This window comes from Pan paniscus, chromosome 19 (genome assembly GCF_029289425.2).
Source record: "Pan paniscus chromosome 19, NHGRI_mPanPan1-v2.0_pri, whole genome shotgun sequence".
NCBI lineage: Eukaryota > Metazoa > Chordata > Mammalia > Primates > Hominidae > Pan > Pan paniscus.
Window position 1 is genome coordinate 18882373 of NC_073268.2, and position 27851 is coordinate 18910223.

The 27851-nt window shown below is 50.7% G+C and overlaps 1 protein-coding gene across 5 annotated transcripts in view; it reads left to right on the top strand.

The window, feature by feature from the left end:
• The first annotated feature begins 275 nt into the window (after window positions 1-275).
• The window catches only part of MAPT (microtubule associated protein tau), a 133528-nt gene continuing 105952 nt past the window's right edge, over window positions 276-27851 (top strand). For 2 of the 5 annotated variants that reach the window (XM_008965223.5, XM_008965235.5), the window contains exon 1: window positions 276-650. The gene's annotated coding sequence lies outside the window, so the exon portion shown is untranslated. The remainder of the gene's footprint in view (window positions 651-27851) is intronic. The other 3 variants (XM_014341976.5, XM_008965217.5, XM_008965232.5) reach the window with 3 other exon arrangements.

A 27851-nucleotide genomic window follows, 5' to 3' on the forward strand; every position in this document is an offset into this window, starting at 1 on the left:
CAGGGGGGCGGTTTCGGGACTACGAAGGGTCGGGGCGGACGGACTCGAGGGCCGGCCACGTGGAAGGCCGCTCAGGACCTCTGTAGGAGAGGGCACCGCCCCAGGCTGACTGAAAGTAAAGGGCAGCGGACCCAGCGGCGGAGCCACTGGCCTTGCCCCGACCCCGCATGGCCCGAAGGAGGGCACCCACCCCCCCAACGAGACAAAGACTCCAACTACAGGAGGCGGAAAGAGCGCGTGCGCCACGGAACGCGCGTGCGCGCTGCGGTCAGCGCCGCGGCCTGAGGCGTAGCGGGAGGGGGACCGCGAAAGGGCAGCGCCAAGAGGAACGAGCCGGGAGACGCCGGACGGCCGAGCGGCAGGGCGCTCGCGCGCGCCCACTGGTGGCCGGAGGAGAAGGCTCCCGCGGAGGCCACGCTGCCCGCCCCCTCCCCTGGGGAGGCTCGCGCTCCCGCTGCTCGCGCCTGCGCCGCCCGCCGGCCTCAGGAACGCGCCCTCTTCGCCGGCGCGCACCCTCGCAGTCACCGCCACCCACCAGCTCCGGCACCAACAGCAGCGCCGCTGCCACCGCCCACCTTCTGCCGCCGCCACCACAGCCACCTTCTCCTCCTCCGCTGTCCTCTCCCGTCCTCGCCTCTGTCGACTATCAGGTAAGCGCCGCGGCTCCGAAATCTGCCTCGCCGTCCGCCTCTGTGCACCCCTGCGCCGCCGCCCCTCGCCCTCCCTCTCCGCAGACTGGGGCTTCGTGCGCCGGGCATCGGTCGGGGCCACCGCAGGGCCCCTCCCTGCCTCCCCTGCTCGGGGGCTGGGGCCAGGGCGGCCTGGAAAGGGACCTGAGCAAGGGATGCACGCACGCGTGAGTGCGCGCGTGTGTGTGTGCTGGAGGGTCTTCACCACCCGCTTTGCGCAGACCCCAGGTGGAGGCTGTGCCGGCAGGGTGGGGCGCGGCGGCGGTGACTTGGGGGAGGGGGCTGCCCTTCACTCTCGACTGCAGCCTTTTGCCGCAATGGGCGTGTGTGTGTGTGTGTGTGTGTGTGTGTGTGTGTGTGGAGGGGTCCGATAACGACCCCCGAAACCGAATCTGAAATCCGCTGTCCCTGCCGCTGTTCGCCATCAGCTCTAAGGAAGACGTGGATCGGGTTCTAGAAAAGATGACTCCCTGCACGCCCCTCCCTGCACCTCCCGAGCAGTGATTCCGACAGGGCCTTCACTGCCCCTGATTTTAGGCGGGGGCCGGCCCCCTCCCCTTTTCCTCCTTCAGAAACCCGTAGGGGACATTTGGGGGCTGGGAGAAATCGAGGAGATGGGGAGGGGTCCACGCGCTGTCACTTTAGTTGCCCTTCCCCCTGCGCACGCCTGGCACAGAGACGCGAGCAGCGCCGTGCCTGAGAACAGTGCGCGGATCCCACTGTGCACGCTCGCAAAGGCAGGGTTCACCTGGCCTGGCGATGTGGACGGACTCGGCGGCCGCTGGTCCCCGTTCGCGGGCACGCACAGCCGCAGCCATGCACGGATGGGCGCGGGGCTGCAGGTGCATCTCGGGGCGGATTTCTTTCTCAGCGCTCGGAGCGCAGGGCGCCCGGCGTGTGCGCTCCCTGCCGGAGGCGCGGGGCTGGCGCGCAGGGCTCGCCCCTCACTGCGGCAGTGGGTGTGGACCCTGGTGGGCGAGGAGGGGGGAGGATAGGCTGTGCCTCCTCCCACTCCCGCCCCCACCCCACCCCCATTTTTCCCCCTCGGAACGCGAGGTGCCATCTTTTTTCGGCGTGTCACGTCTTTACGGTGCCATGCCAAACCGGGTGGCCGGGCTTCGTAGGACAGGGCGGGGCCTGGCATTAAAGGGAGGGGGACAATCAGCGCTGAAATCTTGGCGTTTTGCTGCTGCGGGCGTGAGCACTGGGGGCGTTCGCCCAGCACCTTCTTCGGGGGCTCTTTGCTTTGTCTGTAGAGGTTACGTGATCTGCGCTCCCAGCCCTGGTTTCTGGCTTTTATTCTCAGGGTGTTTAGCCAACCTCCCCCCTACGCCCATGCGCCTCTCTTTCCTTTTTCGCTCCTCATTTCCGAGCCCATTGTTGGATCTCGAGGCTTGCTGGGGTCGATGAACTCGAGTCAACCCCCCGACCCCCGGCACGCATGGAACGGGCGTGACCGCGCGCAGCCTCGTCTCGGAGTCTGCCGGCGCCGGGAAGCTTCTGAAGGGATAGGATTCGAGTCTCCGTGCGCGCTGCGGGCGGCGGCAGAGGGATCTCGCCCCTCCCTACACCCCAAGTGTCCTCAGGGCCACGCCACACCAGGTTGCCCAGCGAGGGACGCTGGCTACCCATCCGGGGATGGGTGGGGAGCCCTGGCGGGGCCTCTCCGGCTTTACGCCCTGTTGCTTCGCCTGGCTGGAGAATGTGAGGAAGGGGCATAAGGTTACTGGTGCTTCGGCCACACCCATCTTTCTGAGCCCACGGGACTGGGCGCAGAGGGGGGATTGCCATGGAAACCACAGGCGTCCGGAGAGGGGATCTTGGGGCTGGCCTCACCCCTTCCCTGCGGAGATTGGGGACCCTGGGGTAGGGGGAGCCGCGCCCAGTCGGCCTCCTGGAGGACACGGGAGGAAGCCCCGAACCCCCGCGCCTGAGGCTGTTTCTGATTGGCCCCTGGGGGCCGCAGACACGCAGATAGGCGGCCCTGGGTGTATTTTTATTAATATTATGTCCGTACTGATTAATATTATTTATCTTAAATAAATTTCACCCGTGTCCAAGTTCACCGCGCCCCCAAAACCGAGTCTGGGGCGGCAGGGGGAACTCCTGGCCAACGAATCCGAGCCTCGCCCTCCTGTGATGAACCTGGTACGCACGGTTTTCTGGTTAATTCTATCGCTGAAAACTGGTGCGGGGGGCGCACTTCTGAGACGGAAGAGCATCTAGGAGCTGAATCCTCCACGCGGGTCGCCCAGGTTGATCTGAATTTCTGGGGAATGTCTTGGCTGCCCGCCCGGGACCAGGCCGACCCTCCTTGACGGTGGCGTAGAGGGCTGGAGCCTGGGTACTGCGAGGCTCCTCGCATGGCTGGGCCCGCCGCGAGGGGTTGCAGAGCGGCTCAGGGATCGATTCAAGCATCGTCTCTCCTCCCTCGCCCCCAGACAGAGCTGGGCGCGGGGTTCCCCTTCCAGATGGAGCGAGGGTCTCGGGGTGGCCCCGGAAAAGGGGAGCCCGCGGCCACGGCTACGTATTGCCATCTCGCGAGCAGAGATGTCACCTCCTGCCTTTGGAGGAAAGGGAGCCCTGTGGGGATGAGCGCATTTAGCCTAATGCTGGGAACAAAGCGCACTCCGCGCTTCTGCGATTTCGCTCCATTTTGAAATGTGTTAGCGCTTTGGTGGGGCCGCTGCGGTGGGCAAGGCCGGGGGCGCTGTTAATGGAGGAACCTCAGGGGGACGGTCCTTCGTAGGAAACTCTATCCTGGCTCTGCGCGCGCTTTAAGGAAATGGCTTCGCTCCAGGACCTCGAGGGATGCAGCTTCTGCGCGGATGACGGTGGGGTGCTGAACCAGCCGGTGCGCCTCTGGAAATGTCTGGGCACGGATCCTGGGGCCATCGACGACTCCTCCCCATTCCCAGCAGGCGGGAGCTCTTACATTCCGAGCGAGTGACCCCTCTCACCCTCTGGCGCTCACACACCTGTAACTCCAAACCTCCGTCTCAGAATGGTCCAGGCTGGAAGGGATGATGGGGGCTCCGACAGCGACTGCCTAGCTCACCCCTCTGCGTGCTCAGGCTCCAGGCTCAGCAGGACCAATTTGAGTTCTATCTGATCCCCCTCGGCCCCTTAACTGACCCATCCTACAGGAGACAAGGAAATGTCTTTCCTACCGCGGTTGATTCTGGGGTGTCATTTTGTGTTTTGTGATGGCTGCTTATATTTATTGTATAAGCATTGTTTATTTTCCATCTCCAAATCCTCCCTCTACATAAACAAATTAATGGATAAACAGATAAGTGTATCCCCTGCCCCCACCCCTGCTACGCAGGTCCGGAGTGACTCTTGAAGCTCATACATTCCTTGGCCAAGTTTGCTTCTCTAACAGATGTTTATATAGCAATAACCTGGCTTGGCTCTTGGGTTCACCTTTGGACGATTTGGGGAAGGGGCTTGTTGGCTTTGCTGGTTTTTGGATGAGTGACAGTCCATGACTGTTCCTGCTGGAAGGGCGTGACTTTTAAGTGGTTTCTAATATCAGGCATTGCTCCTCCGACAGGAACAAAAGAAATGGATACTGCCCATAAATTGTTAGAAAACTTAGAATCGCTTTGATTGAGGAAAGGTTAGATTTATTCCGGTTGGAAAAAGTGGCCTTTCTATTAAACGTGCCCTTTGACCCTCATGCCCTTGGAGGTCGGTGCCAGCCTGGAGATGGGATAAGATTGTGGTTTTCCTTCTGCCTTTTTAACATCTGTTGTTACAGTCCATTTGTTGAAAATTTAAAGAAACTGTTTTATTCCACTTTCCCTCAGCATTTATGTGTGTGGTTTCAGTAGCTCTGTGGCTATATGTACGAACACGTGTTATTTTTCCAATTGGACATGTGATAATTTTCCAACTGGACCTTGCCTTCTATTGATGTATTTATTTAGCATCTTCCTTACTCCCTCCTTGAAAAAGAATCACTCAAAAACAAATAAAAACAGCCGTAGGGGCCTAATACAGTGCTAGACATACAAGAGGTATTCGGTCCATACCAAATGGATTTTATCCATGAAGGATAAATGGGGAAATACAGTGGGAAGCGGGTGGGAAACTGCGTTTGACGCTGCTCTTTCCTCCACCACCACTTTCCTCATCACCGTGTTCAGAGACCCCCAAAGCCCCCTCACACTCCCAGAAACACCCCCCTGGCCACTCCTAACTTGCCATGCCCAGGAGTTGGGTGCTTCCACTAGTGACATGGAGCTGGCGTTTGGGGGGCACCTCGGCAGGTGACGGGAAGAGAAGACCCCAGCCTCACCAGCTGGGCTGCAGCAGGGAGAGGAGTCCTCATGTTCCAGCAGGGACTCTCAGCTGTTTTCCTGTAAAACCATGGTTCTCAACTGGGGGCCACTGAGATGTCTAGAGAGATGTTTTTGTTTTCACAACTCGGGGAGGGTGCTACTGACATCTTGTGGGTAGAGGCCAGGAATGCTGTTAAACATCCTACAAGGCACAGGACAGTCTCCTACATCAAAATATGACCCAGCCCCAATGTCACCACTGCTGGGGTTGACACTGGCACCGCTATCTTAATTACATTCATTGAGTGTCTTTTAGGAGGCCCTATTCTAAGTGCTTGCTAAGATTATCTCATTTAATCCTCACAACACTTCCGCTATGTAGCAGGTGCTGTTATTATCTCCGTGATGGGGAAACTGAAGCACAGAGAGGGTTAGTAACTTGCTAAAGGTCACAGAGCCAGTGGGTGGTGGAGCTGGGCCTGACACTAGTTCCCTCCCCTCTCAGCCACATGTGGGTTTACTTGGCCATTGTGGACTAGTCTGGGTACCCAGATATGATCTATAACATTGACCCAGTAGAATATTGATTCCAAAACCACTGTCTCACAAATGAATTTTTACAAGAGTCTGTAATCGGAGCATGACCCAGAATAAGGTTAGGGAGATGTGGAGTTAAAGCTCTCAATTTCTTATCTGGCCCCGACACAGAGAGCAAGGCATTTCACTCTACATTGGTGCTCTGTTTATAAAACAAAGAGCAAATATCTCTTCCTAAGTTCCTTAAACCTCTTCCCCCTAATCCAGGGTTTCTGGACTGCTCTGCCATATGACGGGGCAGCTGGTTTGATTGACCCAGGGAAGGCTGGAAATCAAGACTGGGGGATCAAGACGTAGATTTAGTGTGGCCAAGGTCAAGTCTCTGAGGTTTAGGGACATCAGATCCCCAGCTTAGGTTCTGTACCTCGGCAAGGTGAAAGCGTTGGTGCCCACTGATGAGGCCAGCTCTGAGATTGTGGGTGTGGGTTGAGTTGGGTGGGCATAGGCAAGTCCTCTTGTAAGAATCTTTTGGCAAAGATGGGCCTGGGAGGCTTTTCTCACTTCCTGGGGCCCAGGCTTTGCAATAAGTATTCCATTATACTGTGGTACCTTGGGGCTACCTGAGAATCCTCTGTCTCGCCCCTGTTGCCTTGCCAAAGAGGTTGCTGTCCAAGAATTCCTTTCCTGTCTCCAGGTGCCATGCTCCTGCCACCTCTGCCAGGTTCCCTGCCTGCCCAGATGGCTCCCAACTGAGTGTGAGGAGGAATTTGAGGCTGGCCCAGAACAGGTTTTGAGCTTTCTGGGTTCTCCAGTTAGGAAACTTTCTGTAAGTATGCAGATAGAATGGGCTTCAGCAAAATACAAACTCGAACAACTTCCAGGTATAGTCCCTTAATTTTCTTTGCTTTTTTCATATTTCATCAGGCTCCATGCTGAGCCCAGTCAGGCACCCGATAGAAATCCAAACACCATGTCAGCGAGTCCCCAAGAAATGCATTTTGTGCCAAGGCTATTCAAGGAAGGTTTGGGAGCAGCTCAAGGGCAGACACTGTTACCCTCCCCCAGGTCCCCAGTGCAGGGCAGTGTTCTGCATGTGGAGGCAGTTTGGCCTAATGGTTAAGGAGGTAGGCTCTGATCGGGCCTCCTGGGCACAAGTCCCAGCTCCCTGCTCACTGTCAGACCTAAACCATGTTGTTTAGCTGCTTGGAGAGTTTTTTGTCATCCATAACTTGGAGTATGATGGTACCTGTCTCAGGGGTTGCCATGGGGTTCAAACAAGCTAACCCGGTACTCACTAGTGCCAAGCACGTAGTAACTGCTCAGTAAATGGCATCATCGGCGGTGTCCTGTGGATAAGTGCTTGTGATTGGCTGAATGACCAGAGGGGTCTAAAGATCCTGGTGATGGAATCAGTCGTACAGATAAATTGTTACACTGAGTAGGGATCAAGATAGGAAAAGTCGGCAACTACCCAGCTCCCCTGCACCAAACTGGGCAGAAGTGGATCCTCTGAAAATTGCACACACCCATGTTTAAATGTACACACAGAACTCTTGCCACAGGCAAGCAGAGATTTGTCATCTGCTGTCCCTGCCTCATCTTCTTCCTGAAATCCACTCCATGCCAGGAATAAACTGCATGCTCTCCACCAGCCCAAACCGACCTGCCTTCCCTCCAGCCATCCTGGGCAGGGTGACCTGGCTTAGTACATCGGGTTCAGAGATCTTTCTGGTTTACTCGTTGAATAAAAAGTGAGGGCTGATCGAGAAAGTAATGGCAGTCAGGGAAGGCGAAGGAGGTAAAGAAGAGATTTTACAAATGAAGTAATTCAACAGAGTGCTGACATTGGTAAACTGGCAAACAGATTTCAGGGTGGTTGGTTGAGAGTAGAGTAGAAAAGGATTAAATAAAGCAAACTTGTGGTGTACTGAATCTTAGGAATTCCATGTATCCAATAAGTATAGTCATTTATGAATTAATAAATTAGGCCTAAGAAGCCTTCTTATCGCTTAAATCAAGACTGAGTAACAATATATCAGTTTTAAAAAGTCATTATATCAGAAAATCATTTAAATGATACACATAGATTTCCAAGATTTTACTTTAACCGAAACTATATAAATGTGAATTCGTTCACCCATCTTTTGACACAGGGCTCAGGTCTTCTCTTGGTGTCTGGATCAGCCAGTTGAAATTTCTTGTCTATTTTGCCTATGCCACATTAATAATGCACTGTCTGGGTCCTCCGATTTCAGTTTGGATTTTGGGTTTACATTGTGGAGTCATCTGAATGCAGAATCCTTCAGGGATTTTACTTTTTTTTTTTTTTCATGGTCTTTACCATCCCATTTGATAGTAAATATTACTCACCTTTATGAAATCTTTCCAAAACATTCAACTAAATTTTCTTAAAATCATTGAATGATTTGAAGAGCTTATTCCTCAGCACTTTTACTCCATCAGCTTGCACCTTATTTTTTAATGTTTTTTTGAGACGGAGTCTCGCTCTATCGCCCAGGCTTAAGTGCAATGGCGCGATCTTGGCTCACTGCGACCTCCACCTCCTGGGTTCAAGCAATTCTGCCTCAGCCTCCGCCGTAGCCGGGACTACAGGTACACACCATAATGCTCGGCTGATTTTTGTATTTTTGTATAGATGGGGTATCGCCATGTTGGCCAGGCTGGTCCCGAACTTCTGACCCAAGTGATCCACCCACCTCGGCCTCCCAAAGTGCTGGGATTACAGGCGTGAGCCACCGCGCCCGGCCAGCTTGCACCTTATTTAGGGTATGTGATTATTATAGCAAGTCTGGTGTACATACAAGATTTTGAATGGGCACAGATGACCTTTAGTAAGTGCTTGGCTGTGATAAGAGGCAGTCCTGACTGCAGATCAGGCTGTGTGGACCCCAGCCTTGCATGTTTACAGACCTTCATGTCTTATTCTTACAGGGTATCAGAAGAACACCTACTGGGGAAACTTATAAATTAGTAAAAGGTGGGCGTTCTCCCCACCCATCTTCTGTCTGTCTGCCAGGACTAGCACAGCACTTTGAAGTCATTCACATAGAATCCCAACTTAAGAGGGTAAAATCCTCCTCAACAGACTGAAAATAAGTTTAAATTCCCTTTGCTATATTAACTCCCCTGAGGAAAGAGTCTTAGATCAATGTCCAACACTAAAAACAGTTTTAAATCAGCAAGTGAGAATTAAATCTGAAGCCATTGATAATAATGTTTCATTCATTCCTCTCCTTTGGCCCCGTCCACCCTACTGCTAAATCCAGGCATCAAAGAGAAGAGGGACATAATTATCTCTAGTCCCAGCTGCTGGTTTTCCTTCCAGCCTATGGCCCAGTTTTCTGTTTTACTGAGAAGGCTGGTGATGTTTTCTTGGATCTAAGTCTGCAGTTTCACCACAAAAAGTCCAGGGATGCACTTTCATGCTTGTGTCCTCCTCCCTGGGATAGCAAGGATATTAGAAGACCCCTGGCTCTGTAATTGCTTGTCATGTGCTCTACAGACGCCACAGAATGCCAAGAACGAAGTGCTGGGAAGGACCAATTCATGGAACCGTGGGACGGTGCTCCTCCCCCAGCGTAAAGGACAGCTCCTCCTCCTGAATTGGAGCCAGCATTCTAAATCATGTGTCAACAGAGTTGTCCTGGATCGGATCCAGTTCTGCCATTGATTTGCAGGTCATTTCAGTGGTACCTGTTTCCAGTTGTTCTTAATTGAACAGTGGCACCAAACCATTGTCTTGCCTCATCCCCCTCCCATGGCCTGTCCCCCAAAAAGAGACTTCTTGGGTAATTAATCAGGGCAACATCAGGCAGTCTGGGCGCAGTGGCTCATGCCTGTAATCCCAGCACTTTGGGAGGCCGAGGCGGGTGGATCATGAGGTTAGGAGATTGAGACCATCCTGGCTTTGTGAAACCCCGTCTCTACTAAAAATACAAAAAATTAGCCGGGCGTGGTGGCGGGCGCCTGTAGTCCCAGCTACTCGAGAGGCTGAGGCAGGGGAATGGCGTGAACCCGGGAGGTGGAGGTTGCAGTAAGCCGAGATCACACCACTGCACTCTAGCCTGGGCAACAGAGCTAGACTTCTTCTCAAAAAAAAAAAAAAAAAAAAAAAAAACTCTTTGGTTTTATATATATATATAATATATATTATATTTATTTATATATTATATAATATATATTTTTATATATACATTATATATAATATATATTTTTATATATACATTATATATAATATATTTTTATATATACACATTATATATAATGTATATATTTTATATATACATTATATATAATATATATTATATATTATATATTTTATATATTTTATATATTTTATATATATTATATATATATACACACATATTTATATATAAATGAGGCCAGGCTCGGTGGCTCACACTTGTAATCCCAGCACTGTGGGAGGATCACTTGAAGCCAGGAGTCTGAGACTAGCCTGGGCAACAAAGCAAGACCCTGTCTCTACAAAAGGAAACTGTAAAAGTTAGCTGGGCATGATGGCATGTGTCTGTAGCCCTAGCTACTTGGGAGGCTGAAGCAGGAGGATCGCTTGAGCCCAGGAGTTCAAGGCTACAGTGAGCTATGATTGTCCCATAGCACTCCAGCCTGGGTAACACAGCAAGGCCCTGTCTCTAAACTTTTTTTTTTCTAATTCTATTTATATTTACATGTATTTAAATGTGAATATTCACTACCTATTTGTTGCATGCCTGCATTTTTTATACTGGGCTTGCTGAAAACCCGAACAGCTTTCTACTTTGACAATGTATCAGAATTTAAATCAGCAATATGTTAATAAGCCAAGCAAAGGTTATATATGCAAATAAAACTGTTGTCTATAACCTCCTGTTACACTGGGGCACAGCAAAAGTCATGGTGTAGTCGCATGTGAACCTGTCCCTTTCATAGCTGCTCATTGCCAGGAAACATCAGGAATAGCCATTTGGAAGAGTCACCAGCCCTCCCACCATCCGTTTTCTGTCTTGTCTTTTCCCTATGAGCAGGGGAAATTCCACGCTGGCCCCAATCCCCAGTGCAGCGGCTCAGCCTCTGCCTCTGCTGCTGGTCCCCATGAGGCCAGCTTAGAAAACGGAGGATTTTGCAGAACATCCCTAAATCCGCTTGAATAATGGAGTGATCATTCATAAACTCACCTGAACCTTATTAAAACCTATTTAATATTTTTCCTGGATAATCCTATAGGGATAACTTGCCTCCTGGGCTTCTCTCCACCGGGTTCAGTTCTTCCTTTAGTGGTGAAGTTCCTCCCTTCTTAGCATCTCAACTGTGCCTGAGAAAAGGCCAGTGGCGGCTGCACTCTGTTCCCTGTGGAGTGTTAATAAAGACTGAATAAATTGAAATAAATCCCTTTCAATGTCACTAAAGTGCTATAAATAATCATGAACCAATGTTCGATGGCTGATGAGAAATGCAAGAAAAAATTTTTAATCAGTAGGATTCATGTTATAAGTTGACAATCAGGGCCAAGTTAAAAAAAATAAAAATAAAAAGACTTTTAAAAAGATCTTATCGTTTGTTACCAGTAAGACTGAATTCCAGAAGCAAGCCACTCCCTCATTTGTGGGCCCCTGTTATCACTGGCTGCTTAGGGTTGCCAAGCCCTGAATTCATTTGTCAACTAAGAGATTTTTGGCCAAGACTAAGATTTCCCATACCTCCATATTTCCATCTGAGACATGGAGATTATACTGTCTTCCCCCTCAGAATGGACGATAGTGTGGTCTCTCTTCTGTTCGCATAGTCATAGAACTGAAATAAAACAACTTAAGAGAATTCCTTTGAGCTTCTCAGAAGTGCTGCAGGGCTGGGGGATGCCTCCCAGGAGCCGCAGTCAGGTGCTGATCTGAAGTCTTTGGTGGGCTGACTTTAGCCTGACCTGAAATAGTATAGCTGCTGCCACCTGGCTCCCTTAGTGTCAGTCAGATGGTGCAGCTGGTTCCTAGGGGTGAGGGCTGAGCCAGCAGGGTCCGTGCCCAAGAGGGATGCATGGGTGGCCACAGCCCAGCCTGCACTGATCTTGTCTGTCCCCTTCTTTGGAAGGAAGGAGCCCCAAACCAGGGTGCAAGACAGTGAGTGGGGGTGCCTTGAGCATGACCTCAAGTGATTTCCAGCCCCTGCCAGTGCTGACTTCTCTGGGGAAGGGCTGGGACTTCCTTCTGGGCTCAAGTCACAGCCCTTGGATGGAATTTCCTGGGAGCTTTTCTGTTTTTTCTGGAGTTTTCAGTTTTTTCCTAACCAGACAGGGACTTGGTACAGAATCTCATATTCTAATTATGCCTAGGAGCAGCCTCTCCCCACCACTCACAGTGTTTAGCATGTGACAGGAATCGATTAAGGCATGAGTGATTAAATTAAAGCCAGGCGTTGACTTGGATGGTGTAATATTCTGACAACTGTTTGGTGTCAAAGGCACGGGGCAGGCACGTTAATTGAACTGCTTGCACCTGGCATTTGAATTGAGCCAGAGCGGGGCTGAAGTCAGTTTGCCTTCACCCTGTGAATGGAGGGTTTCTCCGGAGCGTGGATGGTGGGAGGTATTTCAGGGTGTATGCATAACTCCCACCCTGACAATGGCCCATCTCTTCTCCAGCATGGCCAGGTTTGAGTGCCAGTCCTGGGTGTCCAGTGGCCCCATAGCCTTGCGTTTTAGTAAAATGCTGCCCCCATTACCACCTGGTCTGTGCACTTCAGTCACTGGAATTTGCCATCTTCCAGTCTCGAATGTGGCAAGCCATGGAGCCTTAAGCTCTTCTCCCTCCACATCCTGGAACAGACCCGCCAGTTTCTTCCAGGCATTGCCTCAGTTTGCCCCTCTCTTTCCAGTCACACTCTCACCAGCGATAAAATGATTTTAGACCTTATCATCTCACCCTCGGATCCTTATGGAAACAATAATGAGTTGTTCCCTGTTTCAGTTCCAAAATTCATATCCAATCCGTTTTGCATGCCATTGCCAAATTCTTCCCAGAGCAACCCTGTCACCTGCCCTGGCCCTCTCCAAGTGTGGTCCTGCCATGGGCATCGCCTGCTAAGCCAAGCTGGCCTTGAGCTGCCTGCCCGGGTCCCCACACCTTGGCTCACCTCCCTGCCCAGTCCCACCTCCCGCTTCCTGCCAGCCTGCCCTGTGGCTCCTTCATAGATGCCGTGCTCTTTCTGCCCCTTGCTCACCCATGGCAGCCTTGCCCCTCTCTCCCTGCCCCACCACCTATTTAAATCGCCCTGACCTTCCTCAGTGTCCATCCTCCCTGAAGCTTTCCCCAGCCTTGGCACTCAAGGTCCAGAGGCTACGCGTTTCCTCTCACCTGTGGCAGCGCCGTGCTCCCCAGTGCCTCAGTTTCCTTCTTGCCCCCACTTCCTGTGTAGGACTCATCTGCCCACAGGTTGCACGTCCTGTGAGGGCAAGGACTGTGTCTTATGTGACTTTCCTTCTCCAGTCACAGAGCTGGGCACATAGATAGCTCAAAACCCTCTTTATTAACACAGTTGGATGTTGAGAAATCAAACAGGCCAATGTCAAATGAGCTCTCCTTATTTAAATCAAGTCAGTTCTCCACCTCCTAGCACTCACTTCCAGTACTCTATATACATGGAAATAATAAAAAACACATTTCCTTTGAAACATTCTATAACCGTTCCTTTGCCCTACTTCAGACCAACTTAACGCACTCCCCATTGGTCCAAATGAGTTTTGCTATACGAAGATGCTGATAATAATAGCAGCAGTGGATTATTCTGCTAAAACCATTGCCTCGTTAATCCTCAGTCCCGAGGTGGGGATTATTATCCTCATTTTGCAGAGAAGCAAACTGAGGCTCAGAGATTTCACAGCTGGGGAGGGAGCCAGATCATCCCTCTGTCCAGGCCCAAGCTCTCTCCCGCTTGCCTTCCTGCCTCTGCAACCTCAGAGCATCCCCCATCTGGTTCCACTGCCTGTGCTAGTTGTGCAGGAGCCAAAAGACACGTCTTTAGTGCTAAGGACTGGAGAAGCCATGCCCTCCAGCCTCTGTGAATGGGTCATATGTAACATGAGCCTGGAGAAATTATTTGAAACCCAAGGCAAGCCTCTAAACCAGGCTGCTGCTTCATGGCGCCGGTGACGGCAGAACCAAATTTAGTGCTGTGGGCAGGTCCACACTTATCAAATAGAGAAGCTCATTTTTCTTCGGGCTCACATCAAGCATGAAAAATGTTCACACACACCCCACACACACACATGCTTTCCGGAGGGGTCCATGTGGCTAGAGGCTGGGAGATGTGGATGAGAGGAGCCTGGCGGGTAAGCCCAGGGAAGATGACATTGAGCTTCCCAGACAGCATCTACAGGGAGAAATTTAATTAAAAGTGGGGCGGTTTCCCTGAGCAAGGCAGACAAAGTCAGCCCTCTACTGTTAAGAAAAAGGGTCACAGTGAGAGGGGAGGTGAGGAGACTGAGTCTGTATTTTCTAGTCTATTGGGCTACACTACCTGATCCCCCTTCCTCAAAAATCCACTTTACTTTCCCCATGTCTACACCAATGTGGTTCACACTCTGGGACCAGGAAAAGGGGGAGTGATGGGGAACAGAGAAGGGAGGAGCTCACACGGCTGAGGCTGGGGTTATGCATATCGAATTACTTCGAATTTGCAACCTCACAGGGTACTTTCACGGCGTTGAAATACACTTCCCACAGCCACCCTCCCTCTAACTAAAAGCAAGAGTCATTTCTCAGTTCTGGTCTTGCCTCCCACGTTCTCCTCCACATTTAAAAAAATCCACCAGCTACAAAGTGAAGATACCATATGTGATATCCCACCCTAGTTTCTGTTTTATCAGGGTTTGGAGCAGGTGGAGCAGGCAGAGGGATCATTTCAGCCTATAAATTGTATTAAGGGTGAGTACTGAGTCATTCTTCAAGAAAAGTTTTAGAAGCATCCAAAACTGAAGGGCGGAGCCACCTGGAGACAGTATCATCAGTCCTGGCCCTGAGCATGGCCTGCATAGGCCCCCGTGGATCCCAGCGGGAGCTGCAGAGTGCGGGCACCTTGGCACACAGCCGTGAGTGCAAAATTAGGAGCTGGGCAGAGGGCATCTCTCTGTCGCCATTGGGCAGCCCAGGGCACACTGGTCATAGCCTTAGACCACGAACACCCTGTGCCCGGGGGACAGATGGAACCAGTGTGCCCTGGGCTGCCCAATGGCAACAGAGAGATCGACACCTGGACCCCATGTCACGGGGACTCCACTACTAAGGCTCCTAAGACTGCCACCTTCCAGTGGGATAAGCCCTGCCTCCTACTGGGCCCACAATGTGCAGAGAACACTTGGGACTACCTGGCTTTCTGGATACACAAATATTGATCCAATCTGGACTAATTAGAAGGTCAGTCCCAATAAAAAATCGAAGTCAGCTGGGCGTGATGGCTCACTCCTATAATCCCAGCACTTTGGGAGGCCGAGGTGGGCAGATCATTTGAAGCCAGAAGTTCAAGACCAGCCTGGGCAACATAGCAAAACCCTGTCTCTACTAAAAATACAAATAATTAGGCTGGGTGTGGTGGCTCATGCCTGTAATCCCAACACTTTGGGAGGCTGAGGCAGGTGGTCACCTGAGGTCAGGAGTTTGAGACCAGCCTGGCCAACAGGGTGAAACCCCGTGTCTGCTAAAAACATAAAAATTAGCCAAGCATGATGGCATGTGCCTATAATCCTGGCTACTAGGGAGGCTGAGACAGGAGAAAATCACTTGAATCCAGGAGGTGGTTGCAGTGAGCCGAGATGGTGCCACTGCACTCCAGCCTGGTTGACAGAGCAAGACTCTGTCTCAAAAAAAAAAAAAAAAAGCCATGCCTGGTGGTGCACTACGTGTAATCTCAGCTATTTGGGAGGCTGAGGCACGAGAATCACTTGAACCTGGGAGGCATTGGTTGCAGTGAGCTGAGATCGCGCCACTGCACTCCAGCCTGGGCGACAGAGTGAGTGAGACTCCATTTCAAAAAAATAATAAATCTGAGTCACTTTAATATTGTTATTTGGATGTCAACCTCTAGGTGTTTGAGACAGGAGAGTGATATGGGGGCACTGGAAACACACAGGCACGGGGTGTCCTCACACTTGGGTAGCCCACACGATGTGATTTCAGGGTGCTGGGAGGTCCCCCCACTCCCCAAATTACTAACAAGTGGATAGTACTTTACAGTTTATATGATCTCATTTGATTCTTAACATGAGCCTGTGAGTGAAAAATTCCTTCCCCTCTTCTACAGATTAGGACGTTGAGATTCGGGGAGGTTCAGAGGGATTCAGGGAAGTCAAGTGGCACCTGGAGTCCTGTGGCTAATTTGAGGCCGGTAGGGGATTCGAACCCAGGATTTGTGCTTCTTACGCCTGGGCTTCTGCTCCCTGGGGCATGGTCTTCCCCCTAGCTTTCCCATTCACCGCTTTAGCCTAGGGGTTCTACCCTTTATTAAACTGCCAGTGCCTCACTGCTTTTTTCCCCCAAAGACAAAAAAAAAGTGTTTTTGCTTTTGTTTTGTTTTTCATGGGCAGAGACCTGGAATTTCAGCTTGAGAATTTGTGCCATATGATAAATAAATCAACAGATGGCTTTTTCCTTAAAAAAAAAAAAAAAACTAAGATGTATTTGCAGTGAGGCATAATTTGTACCAAAAAGTGCTCACCACACTGTAGTCATGGGGGCAGGAGGCAGCCGCGGGTGAAGGGAGAAATCTTGGAGTCCAAGCAGCCCCCTTCTGGGCTGAACTGGGGAGCTGGGGGTGCTGCCGGCCCTGCCAGGTTCTCCTAGGAGGCGGCAGCTCATATGGCCGTGGGAGGAGGCAGAGGGAGCCTCATATGCACCCACATTTTCAGGGATCTAGAAGACAGAAGGAGGAAAACCACCATCATGTTAAAGCAGACAGTTAGGTAACACATCCTGTAATACAAGTTATTTTTTCCACATCTAAAGGCTAAAAATAGTTGTTAGAATTTAAAGGTAATTGGTAAATGAGTTTCTATCCTTCTAGTTTCACATCAAATGGAATCATGCTGCCTTCACATCACTAGTGCCCGTTATTTGTGTTTAATTTCCACAATGTTGTCTAATTCCACTCTTTGGGCTTCCCCAGGGATCCAGCCTCCCTCACTCGCCCATCGCAGGGAGATGCTTTATTCATCTTTGTGTCTTCTGTGCCGGGCATAGCGCATGGCACAGAATAAGCACTCAGTAATTGATTCACGAGTGAATAAATGGATGAGTGGGTGAGTTCAATATCGACTACAAAAACCCTAAGGCCACACTGGTGAGTGGCTGCGCCTGTAGTCCCAGCTGCTGGGGAATCTGAGGCAGGAGGATCTCTTGAGCCCAGGAGTTTGAAATTAGCCTGGGCGATATAGCGAGAACCTGTCTCAAATGACAAAAACAGGGCCAGGTGCAGTGGCTCACGCCTGGAATCCCAGCACTTTAGGAGGCCAAGATGGGAGGATCACTTGAGGCCAGGAGTCCGAGACCAGCCTGGGCAACATAGGGAGACCCTGTCTCTACAAAATTTTTTTTAAAAATTAGCTGGGCATGGCGGTGTGCGCTTGTAGTCCCAGCTACTCAGGAGGCTGAGGCAGGAGGATCACTTGAGCCCAGGAAATTGAGGCTGCAGTGAGCCATGATGGCGCCACTGCACTGCAGCCTGGGCGTCAGAACGAGACCTGCTCTCAAAAAACAAACAAACAACAACAAAAAAAGGCCTTTCTTAAAGAGACTTGAGAACAGAAAGGGGAACAGATACATAACTTATATATTTATTTGTTCATCTTTCCACCTTCCTGGAGGGTGGAGGGGAACAGGTCTGCATTTGGAGTTTTGAATGCTAAAAGTGGGAATACATGTACTGTTTGCCATGATCTGTTCAAAAGTTAAGCCAAATGCCTTAGATTCTCCTGAAAACTGGAATGCCACTGTAAACTATAAGCCCCACTTCAAAGATAAAAGATCTTGATGAACAGCGTTGGGTCTGTGGACTGGGCCTCTCCCCACCACACAAGGAAGGGTGGTGCCAGTTGAAGGAAAATCACTTAAATCCTTGCTGTCTCCTAATAGGTGTGGTCCCAGGTAGGGCTGTCAGAATTAGCAAATTAAAACACAGGGCATCTGTGAAAATTAGAATTTCAGGTAACAACAAATAATTGGCATAGGCTGCATATTGTCCCTCAAAGATATCAGGTCCTAATCTCCAGAACCTGTAAATGTGATCTTATTTGGAAAAGGGGTCTTTGCAGATGTGGTTAAATTAAGGATTTTGAGATGGGGGGATTATCCTGTATTATCTAGGTAGGTCCTAAATGCAGTCACACTCATCCTTGTAAGAGGAAGGAAGAGGGAGATGGAAAACACAGAAGAGAAGACAATGTGGTGATGGAGGCAGAGATTGGAGTGATGTGGCCACAAGCCAAGGACTGCTGGCAGCTACCAGCAGCCAGAAAAGGCCAGGAACCAATTCTCTCTTGGAGCTCCAGAGGGAGTGTGGCCCTGCTGACACCTTAGCTTCAACCTAGTGATCCTGATTTTGGACTTTGGCCTTCAGAAGTGTGAGGGAATGAATATCTGTTGTTTTAAGCCACCAAGTTTGTGGTCATTTCCTACAGCAGCCACAGGAATCAAAAACAGTAAGTATGCCCCATGCAATGTTTGTGACACACACCAAAAATATTACTTGTTGTTCACCTGAAATTCAAATTTAACTGGGTCTCCTGTATTTTACTTGGCCAACCGAGTTCCCAGGCCCAAAGAAAGAGGCTTTTGAAATTTGCAAGAAAGCTGGTTGGAGCTGTCAGAAAGTGGACTTTGTAAACACAGTACCACTGAACCAATTTGAACTGTACTACCTCTAGACAAAAGAGAGGGCAGTCAGACAGTTGTTTGTGATTTCTTCTTTCAACAGTCATTTGAGCACTTACTACAAAACAGAAGCTATGTGTAAGGGTGGAGGCGTTAGCTGTTAATCAGGACCTCCAGGCTAAGTTTCTGTATTAGTCCGTTTTCACACTGCTGATAAAGACATACCCGAGACTGGGGAATTTACAAAAGAAAGAGATTTAATTGGACTTACAGTTCCAAGTGGCTGGGGAAGCCTCACAATCATGGCAGAAGGCAAGGAGGAGCAAGCCACATCTTACATGGATGGCAGCAGACAGAGAGGGAGAGAGAGCTTGTGCAGGGGAACTCCTCTTTTTAAAACCATCAGATCTCGTTAGACTTATTCACTATCAAGAGAACAGCACAGAAAAGACCTGCCCCCATGATTCAGTTACTTCCCACCAGATCCCTCCCACAACATGTGGGAATTCAAGATGAGATTTGTTACCATATCAGTTACCAACCCTTCCAGATAAATCACGTGAAATATCGCCATTAACAGAGTGAGCTCAGGTGGTTCTTCAGTGCATTTCTGATACCTGAACCTTCCCTGGGAATTTCACAGACCATCAGGCTCTCCACCCTTTGATGGCAGGATAGCAGGGCCCAGGTTCTGCAGGAGGAGATGTTACCACAGGCCTGAAAGGGAGGGAGGGGCAGATGCTACAGGAAGATGCTGGCTCTGGATTCACTGGAGGAGCTTTCAAGGGAAGTAGATACACACTGTCTCCATCATTTCATGTCCATCACACTCTAAAATGCTTTGGACAAGAAGCAAATGTTAAAGACAAATGTGGCCCATTTTCCTGTACAAAGAGGGCTGCTCCCATGCCAGGCTATTGGCACTGGTGGGCATGAGGCTTCTCTGCTGCCCTGGCCGGGGGGTTCTCTCGCTCACCGTTGGCTCTCTGACACCTGGAGAGACCACCACCCTTGGGCTTTTGTGATGCTCACAGAATCCACACTGTTGGAGCTTTAAGGAGCCTGGATCAACTGGAACAGGCAGGGAGTACTAGGACAGCCCAGCATTGCCCCAAAATATCCGGGCCTGATAAAAGAGAAAAACAGGTAGCTCACAGGAAAAGGATAAAAAAAGGAGGAGGGATTTAACATGAAAAGGTGTTTGATCTCCCTCATAATAAAAAGACTGCTGATTCCATCCAGGCAAGTGACAGAAAAAAAATAAAATTTAATTTAAAAAGACTGCTGATAAAACCACAGCGAGATGCTGCTGCTCAGGGATCTGAGGGTGTGGGCAGCCAGGCTGCCATGCATCATGGGTCGGAGAGGAAGACCACACCCCTGGAGCAGAGGGCGGCTGATCTGTCAGATGCCCTTTGACAGCAGCGCAGCTTCCAAGAATTAACCCTTTCTATGTGAGCAGAGGCATCCATGGGGGGACACACTGGTGAATCATCTGTTATGTAGAAGTCTGGAAAACATCAGGATGGAACTGGTGAAATAAGTGTGGCCTCTGATGGAATGGAGCGGTCCATCTGCACTGCTGCGGGTGCCCCTCAGATCCTGTGGGTCAGTGAGAAAAGCAGTGAGGAACAAGGCGGGTACTGTGTACTGTCCTCTGCGTGCAAGGAAGGCCAGCGCATGCAACAGAGTCCACACAGACACAGCCTAACTCTGGAAGGAAGAATGAGAATGCAGTTTCAGTGGTGGCCTCTGGTGGGGAGAAACTGGGTGAAGGGAGATGTCATTTCCATTTCTCTACTATTAATTTTGTATTACCATGCTTAAATGTTACTTTTTACCTTTTTTTTTTTTTGAGACAGGGTCTCTCTCTGTTGCCCAGGCAGGAGTGCAGTGGTACAATCATGGTTCACTGCAGCCTCAACCTCCCAGGCTCAAGCAATCCTCCCACCTCAGCCTCCTGAGTAGCTGGGACTATAGGCACGCATACCACCATGCCCAGCTATTTTTTTTAATCAAGATGGAGTTTTTCTATGTTGCCCAGGTTGGTCTCAAACTCCTGGACTCAAGCAATCCTCCTGCCTCAGCCTCCCAAAGGGCTGAGATTAAAACGTGAGTCACCCTGCCCAGCCAATTGCTTTTTAAAAAAGATTAAATGCATGTATACGCTCAGGCATCAGCACACTTGGAAAGGATGAGAATATCCGGAAGAAGGGTTCTTTTAGAAGGCTCCTCAAGTGATGCTGGCAGGCATGACGAATGTCCCTGGTCACAAAAGCTCTGATCTGGCCTAACCCTGTCATGTTAGAGACTGGAGTGCGTGTGTGTGCGCGCAAAGTGTGGGGGGATGGGGGTGAGTGTGTGTGGTGTGTAAGCATGAGTGTGTATGTGTGTGTGGTGTGGGGGTGTGTGCTGTGTGAGCGTGTGTGAGTCTGTGTGTAGTGTGTGAAGTATGTGGTGTGTATGTGTGACGTGAGGTGTGTGTGGTGTGTGAGTTTTGTATGGTGTGTGCATGAGCATGTGTGTGGGCGTGTGATGTGTGTGTGGTGTGTGAGCATGTGTGAGTGTGTGAGTATGTTTGAGCATGTGTGGTGTGTTGTGATATGTGTGTGGTGTGTGAGCGTGTGTGTGATGTGTCTGTGTGTAGTGTGTGTGAGCATGTTTGTGTGTGGTGCATGTGTGCGGCATGTGAGCGTGTATGTGCATTGTGTCTGTGAGCATGTGTGAGTGTGTGTGTGTTCAGCATATATAAGGCATGTAACTGAACACAGCACTTTAGAAGGCTCTCCTGGAGTCAGAGGGGGTGGGTAGGAGGAGAAGGGAGGTGGGCTAGTGTGCTGAAGTGTCTACTCCTTGTCATAGTCTGTGACAACCCAGACTAGCCCATGAGCCACCCTGTTCCCTGCATTTCCAATGAGACCTCGGTGGACATGTTCCCTGAGGTGAGGCTGACTGATGTCATTTGACAATCTTGATGCCAAATCCTTTTATATCAAAAACAACCAGAACACTCTCTTTTCTCTTAGTGCTTTCACCCAGATGACCACATTTCATCCTCCCAGCCACTCTGGGCCAGGTGGCACTGCTGGTTTGAAAGGGAGGTCTCCCCTGGAGTAACTTCCGTGGGCAGATTCACACCCTGCCCACAGTCCTGTCCCAGTCAGCCCACCATGGTGGTCTCCGGTTCCTCCAGAATTCCCGCTTTTCAGCTCATCCCCACATTCCCGGAGGGACTGAGAGCGCAGCCCCAGGGCCCTGCTCTTTGGGGGCCGTCTCCACACCCAGAGAAGCAGCAAGGCATTCCTAGGTTTCTCTTTCAGATGCAGAACTTCAGTGTTCAGAGATGTTCCCACCGGTCCTCAGAGGGCTCAGTTCAGCTTTAATGACTGCGCTGTTGCGTGTGCTCTGCAGAGGGCGGGTGGCCCAGTGTGGCTGACTGCAGTTTTCCTGACATGGAGCCCCAGCCTGCCCCGCTGTTTATTAATTAAGGATCACTCTGCTTGCAGAACCCTGAACTCCCCAGAACCGTGAGGTGGGAGAACCCCGAGAGGCCACCTGGCCCCACTTCCCACCTGCTGCCCAAACCCCCTCTCTGCCTTCCTGACAGTCACCCCAACTCCCAGTGATCCCCATCAACCATCTGACAAGGGGACTGAGAGGGAAGAGAAAGGAGGGGCCCAAAGAGGAAGGTAAAACTGTCGGGAACAGCCCCCAAATGTGTGACATCCTTCAGTGGAGTCGCCCACTTTCCCTTTTCTCCTCCCTGCAGGACCTCCCTTCTCCCCAGTCCTCCCCAACTTCTGAGGTTACATTGAGAAAAGTCTGCAGAGAGGTGCCAGCATCACAAGGTGTTAAGGACCACGAGTTTGGCATTTTAACAGATGCCAGAGCCACTTGAGAAATGTGGTAACTAAGCCCAGAGAGGTACAGTTAACCTCCCCAGAGTCACACAGCAGGTTCATGGCAAAGCTGGACTAGCACAGGTGTCCTTCCCCCGCAGATCCCCTTCTGTGCCCCACATCACCTCCCTCCAGTGTCTGGGCCACCTGGAGATGGGCCCTCAGACTCACCCGGCCAGAGGTGCCATCTCATGGGAGAGGTTTGGCCAGGAAGCATCGATATTTGAGATCCCAAGAAATGAAGACTTGGCCTGTCAGATGACAGACTTCGGTCATGGGGACACGTGATCTGTTTTACACATGCGTCCCCTCAGCAGCAACTTTCCAGAACATTCCCACTTTCTTCTGTAGTGAGAAGAACTCTTTCCCTGCAGCCTCCTGCCCATCTCCTCCTTCAGTGTCTTTGCTTCAGTGTCTTTGATAAACCATTCTGCTTTGCAGAGTGCGAGCTCTGCCTTGCAGGGTTCACATCTGCCTGTGCTGAGTAACCAATGCTAAGGTCGAGTGGTCGGTCACCTCTCGTAAGAGCTAGGGTTGTCTCATGCTGATGACTAGGACTTGCCCTCAAGGAGAAAAATAAATCAAAACAAAAGCAAAAACAGCAAACATGCATCTCTCAAAGAAGGCTCTGAGTCCAGGTAAATTTCCTTCCACTGAAGCAGCCAGGCTGAATTCGAATTATCTTTGCCCCTGCTTAAAAACTAATGCAAATTTTCCTAGAGAATGTCCACTAATTCCTGGAGGGGGCATGGGCATTCCTGATGCCCATGAGAGGACCATTTGCTCTTCCCTCAGTGTGCTAAATAACAGAAGCGACATTTGTTGCTGGAAAGTATCAGTGAAGTTAATAAGGTTTTTCTTGCCCAGGGTGAGGGAACAGTTCCCAATGACAAATGCTGTATGGGAAGGGGCTGTAGAACTGCCAGCCCCTTTGGTCCATCCATAAAGTGAACTCTGTGGATCCTGGAGGATTTCAGCGTCTTTTTTTTTTTTTTTTTTTTTTTTTTTAGACAGAGCCTTGCTGTCACCCAGGCTGGAGTGCAGTGGCACGATCTCAGTTCACTGCAACCTCCGCCTCCCGGGTTCAAGCGATTCTCATGTCTCAGCCTCCCGAGCAGCAAGACTACAGGTGTGCATCACCATGCCCGACTAATTTTTGTATTATTAGTAGAGACGGGGGTTTCACTCTGTTGGCCAGGCTGGTCTCAAACTCCTGACCTCAGGTGATCCACCCGCCTCAGCCTCCCAAAGTGCTGGGATTACAGGCATGAGCCACTATGCCCAGCCAGCATCTTTCATTTTTCTGTCTGCTTTGGCCCTTTCCTCTCTCACTGTCTTCCTTTTCCATTTCCAAAGTCAGTCCATCTCACTATTAGCACAAAAACTGCTAGAGCACTTGTCATTGGTCATCTCTCCCTGCACCTGGCTGGTCTGTTCTTAGCCACTGAAGTGTTTCCCCCAGCTGTTGCTTTAATCATTTTATTGTTATTATGCCTTACTTAAGAAATGGATATGAGATGCATTTACCTGTCTCTTCCTGCCACTCTGCAGAGCCAGTAAGATGTGGTGGAAAGGGCCCAGGCTTTGGAGGAGGGCTGGCTGGGGTTGGATCTTGGCTGCCCCCTACTAGCTGTGTGACCTTGGGTAAGTAGCTGGACCTCTCTGAGCCTGGTTCGGAATCATAGCACCTCTCTTTCAGGGCTGCTGTAAGGAATAGCAGTGGTGTGTATAAAGCAGAGCGCACAGCCAGCAACTGGCCCCTAGCCACACTGCTGAGCACCTACTGTGATAAGCTGCCATTGTGGTGTGTGAAGCAAAGGGGAAACATGCCTGCTGTAGTGAGCTTCCTGTAGGGCAGGCTGTAGAATCAGAGGTGGGTTCCAAGGTTACAAAGGGACTCTTAGTGTATTAGTCTGTTCTCACATTACTATAAAGACCTACCTGAGACTGGATCATTTATAAAGAAAAGAGGTTTAATTGGCTCACACTGGCTGGGTGCGGTGGCTCACGCCTGTAATCCCAGCATTTTGGGAGGCCAAGGCCGGCGGATCACTTGAGGTCAGGAATTTGAGACCAGCCTGGCCAACATGGTGAAATCCTGTCTCTTCTAAAATAAAATACAAAAATTAGCTGGCCATGGTGGTGTGCGCCTGGAATCCCAGCTACTCAGGAGGCTGAGGTGGAAGAATTGCTTGAGCCCGGGAGGTGGAGGTTGCAGTGAGCCAAGATCGCCCCACTGCACTCTAGCCTGGGCAGCAGACTGAGACTCTGTCTCAATAAAAAAAAAAAGAAAAGAAAAAGAAAAGAAAAAGAACTGCAAGAAATAAATTATTGTTTATGAGCTATGTGGTCTGTGGTACCTTGTTGTGGGACTGGGAGTCTTGGCGTCTCCCTGACCCTGCCTGTTGCTGCAGCGCCGCTCAGCCCTGCCTGCTCCCTACCTGCCTCCCCTCGGCCTCTCCTGCCTCCACCGGGCCCCTGGTGCCTCCTCTAGAGACAGTCCTCCTGGGACCGATTGTGTTCTCACTTACACGAGGCATCCAGGACTACAGATAACCAGAGGAAGGGGCGCCCGCCTGCCTGCCCTCCTCCCTGGCATCCTCACGCTGCAGAGGTCAGAGCCTCATCCCAGCCCCTTACCTGCCCCTACCCTGTGGAGAACCGTGGTCAGTTCGCCAGGCCGGATCCACGAACGGCCTTGTGGAAGATGGTGAGCTCACACCCAGAGCTGGCTCCGATGACCCTGTCTCCTTCACATGTTTCTACCTTCCCCTCCCTACCTTCCCCCACTGCTGGGCGCAGAGTGGAGGCAGGTGAGGTTTAAAGCTCAGAAGGGCTTAAAGGGGTTGGGGCGCAGTGGCTCATGCCTGTAATCCCAGCACTTTGGGAGGCCAAGGCAGAGGATCACTTGAGCCCAGGAGTTCGAGACCAACCTGAGCAACATAGTGAGACCGCGTCGCTACAAAAAATAAAATAAATAAAATTAGCTTTGCAGGGTGGCATGCACCTGCAGTCCCTGCTACTCAGAAGGCTGAGGTGGGAGGATCACTTGTGCCCAGGAGTTTGAGGCTGCAATGAGCTATGCTGGCACCACAGCACTCCAGCCTGAGTAACAGAATGAGATCCTGTCTCAAAACAAACAAACAAACAAAAGAAGGCTTAAAGGGGGCTCCAGGTGGGCTTGGCAGCACAAAGCTATGAAGTTCTATCTTAGACACAAGCTCTGTCACTGGGCCTTTGCAGGCTGGCCTGGGTACCTGGCTGCCATAGACAGGGAACCTTCCAGATGAGCTGCAGGCGTGGAGCACAGGAGCCAGGGTGCTCTTCTTGGGCTCTGTCCACAGGCAGTACGTACACAGGCTTTGTACACGTCTGGCGGCTCTGGTTCCTATTTTTGTTTGTGTTTTTCTTTTGTTTGGGGGGATGGATTTGGTTTCCCCCGAGCCCTCTGTCCTCCTGTCACCTGGCTGGTGCTTGGCAATGTTGACCAGCTGCCTGGCTGGAGTTGGCAGTGGCTAAGGCTGTGACAGCTAACATGTTCCTGAGTCCTCTCATTTCTTCACCATAATGCCCTGTTGAGTTTGCAGATACTGTCTCTGTTTTTATCTCCCAGGGAAACTGAGGCTCAGAGTGGCTAGGCCACCTTCCCATGGTCCCTCAGCTCATGAGGGCCACACAGGGCATTGTGGTGGCCTTCTCCTCAGCCTTGACCCTCCGGCCCCAGCATTGCTGCCTCAAGGGGTCTCCTCTCCTGAGCCGTGCACCTTCTGCCTGGCAGCTCCAACTCTGTGGCTGTGTTCAGTGGCTCAGCACTGCCCCTTGACCCTCCCTGGCCTTCTGCAGATGCCAGACTGGAGCACTCTGACAAGGTCTGGGGTGGTTGCGTGGGTCCTGTGACCTCTATACACCTCCCAGTGCCTGGGAATCCTGCAGATACACCCTCCTTAGCCATCCCTAACCATAGAGGACATTTCTGAGGTCCCCGAGAGAGTGGGGCACCTCTGCAGGATCCAACTGCCGGGCCCAGGAAGGATAGCAGCAGCATGAGGGGTTCCATTAGCCACAAACTCACAGCATGGAACCTTCACCCACCTCGCCCCTCATCTGCTGTTTAGCACCTGGCACGCCGTGTATACTTACTAATTATTACATTTTAATGGCAAATTATAGTGGCAAACGTATGCATCTTTGCACAATTGTTGTACAGCATGATGAACAAGTCATTAATAGTAAGGAATAAATGTGAAAGTGAGAAAAATCTGACTGCCAAAGTTTTTACTCCTTCCTTCCCTCCCCAGACTTTTAAATGAAAGTTTAGGGATAATCCCTTAGTTGTCCTGCTAGTAGGACTTGCAATTAAAAGAACTGGGCCAAGAACCCTTCTACGTTTCTCCTTTTAGGTTTGGGTGTAAATTCGGGGTATTTCTCACTGATGAAAGCCTGGTGCAGGGCAGACCATGGGAAGCTTTCATTTCCGGAATGGACCATCAACATCCCTTGGAGAAGAATTCTCTTCTCCAGACCCAGACCTGGTGTCCTGGCACCCATTGGGCAAGTGGGTCCTAGAAGACAAACCTGGTCAGAGCCTGGAGGCTGCTTAGCATTCCCCATGCACACTAGCAGCTCGGAGAGCTCAGGAAGCCGCAGCCCCTCCTTGCCTCACCAGCCTGGGTCAGGAGAGCATCCCCTGGAAGACACACAGGGCCTGGCCTCTGGTTACCCAGCCTGGAGGGAAAGCTCAATCGAGCATCATGTCACCCAGTGCCCCCATGCAGGGTGGCACTGGTGAGACCCCCAAGCCAATGATACCACCTCACAGGAGTGCAGGCCCATTGTGGCCAGATCATCTTGACTTTTCAAGATAAATCAGAAATCGTATTTCCATGAGATATCCCTATTTGCAAGTGATGGGGACTAAATCAGAAGTTTTTGAATATTGTAACATGTTCCTAGGCTGTTTGTCTGGTTTAAACTCTGTCTGGAGGAATTCAAGCTAGACTTCAGGAATAACTTCTTGAGGCAAGGATTTTGAGACCTTACGGAAAGAAGGACGTCTTGGGGGTATTCTGACTGTTGTCCTCCTGGAAGGGAAGAACAGGGAACTAGAAGACTGCCCTTAGCGAAGTTCAAAGCACCTAAGCCCGGGACCCTCAGCAAGTGTTCTTGAGTCACAGATTCTCCCTGAGGCACCTCTTTCTGGCTCCACAGAATGGCTGATTCTGTAACTCGGTGAGTTTCCTTTTTTTTTTTTCTCCGTCACCCGGCTGGAGTGCAGTGAAGCTGGAGTGCCGTGGAGCGATCACTGCAACCTCTGTCTCCCAGGTTCAAGCGATTCTCCTTCCTCAGCCTCCCAAGTAGCTGGGATTACAAGCATGCACCACCACACCTGGCTAATTTTTGTGTTTTTAATAGAGACGGCCCGAAGTGCTAGGATTACAGGCATGAGCCACCGCGGCCAGCCATAACTCTGTGACTCTTGTTACAAAGGCCTTATATTTTGCTCTTTGAGGGTGGTTTTGGTTGGATGCCTGTTGGTTGCCATCTTTTAACTAGGGATGTTTTATCAAAATG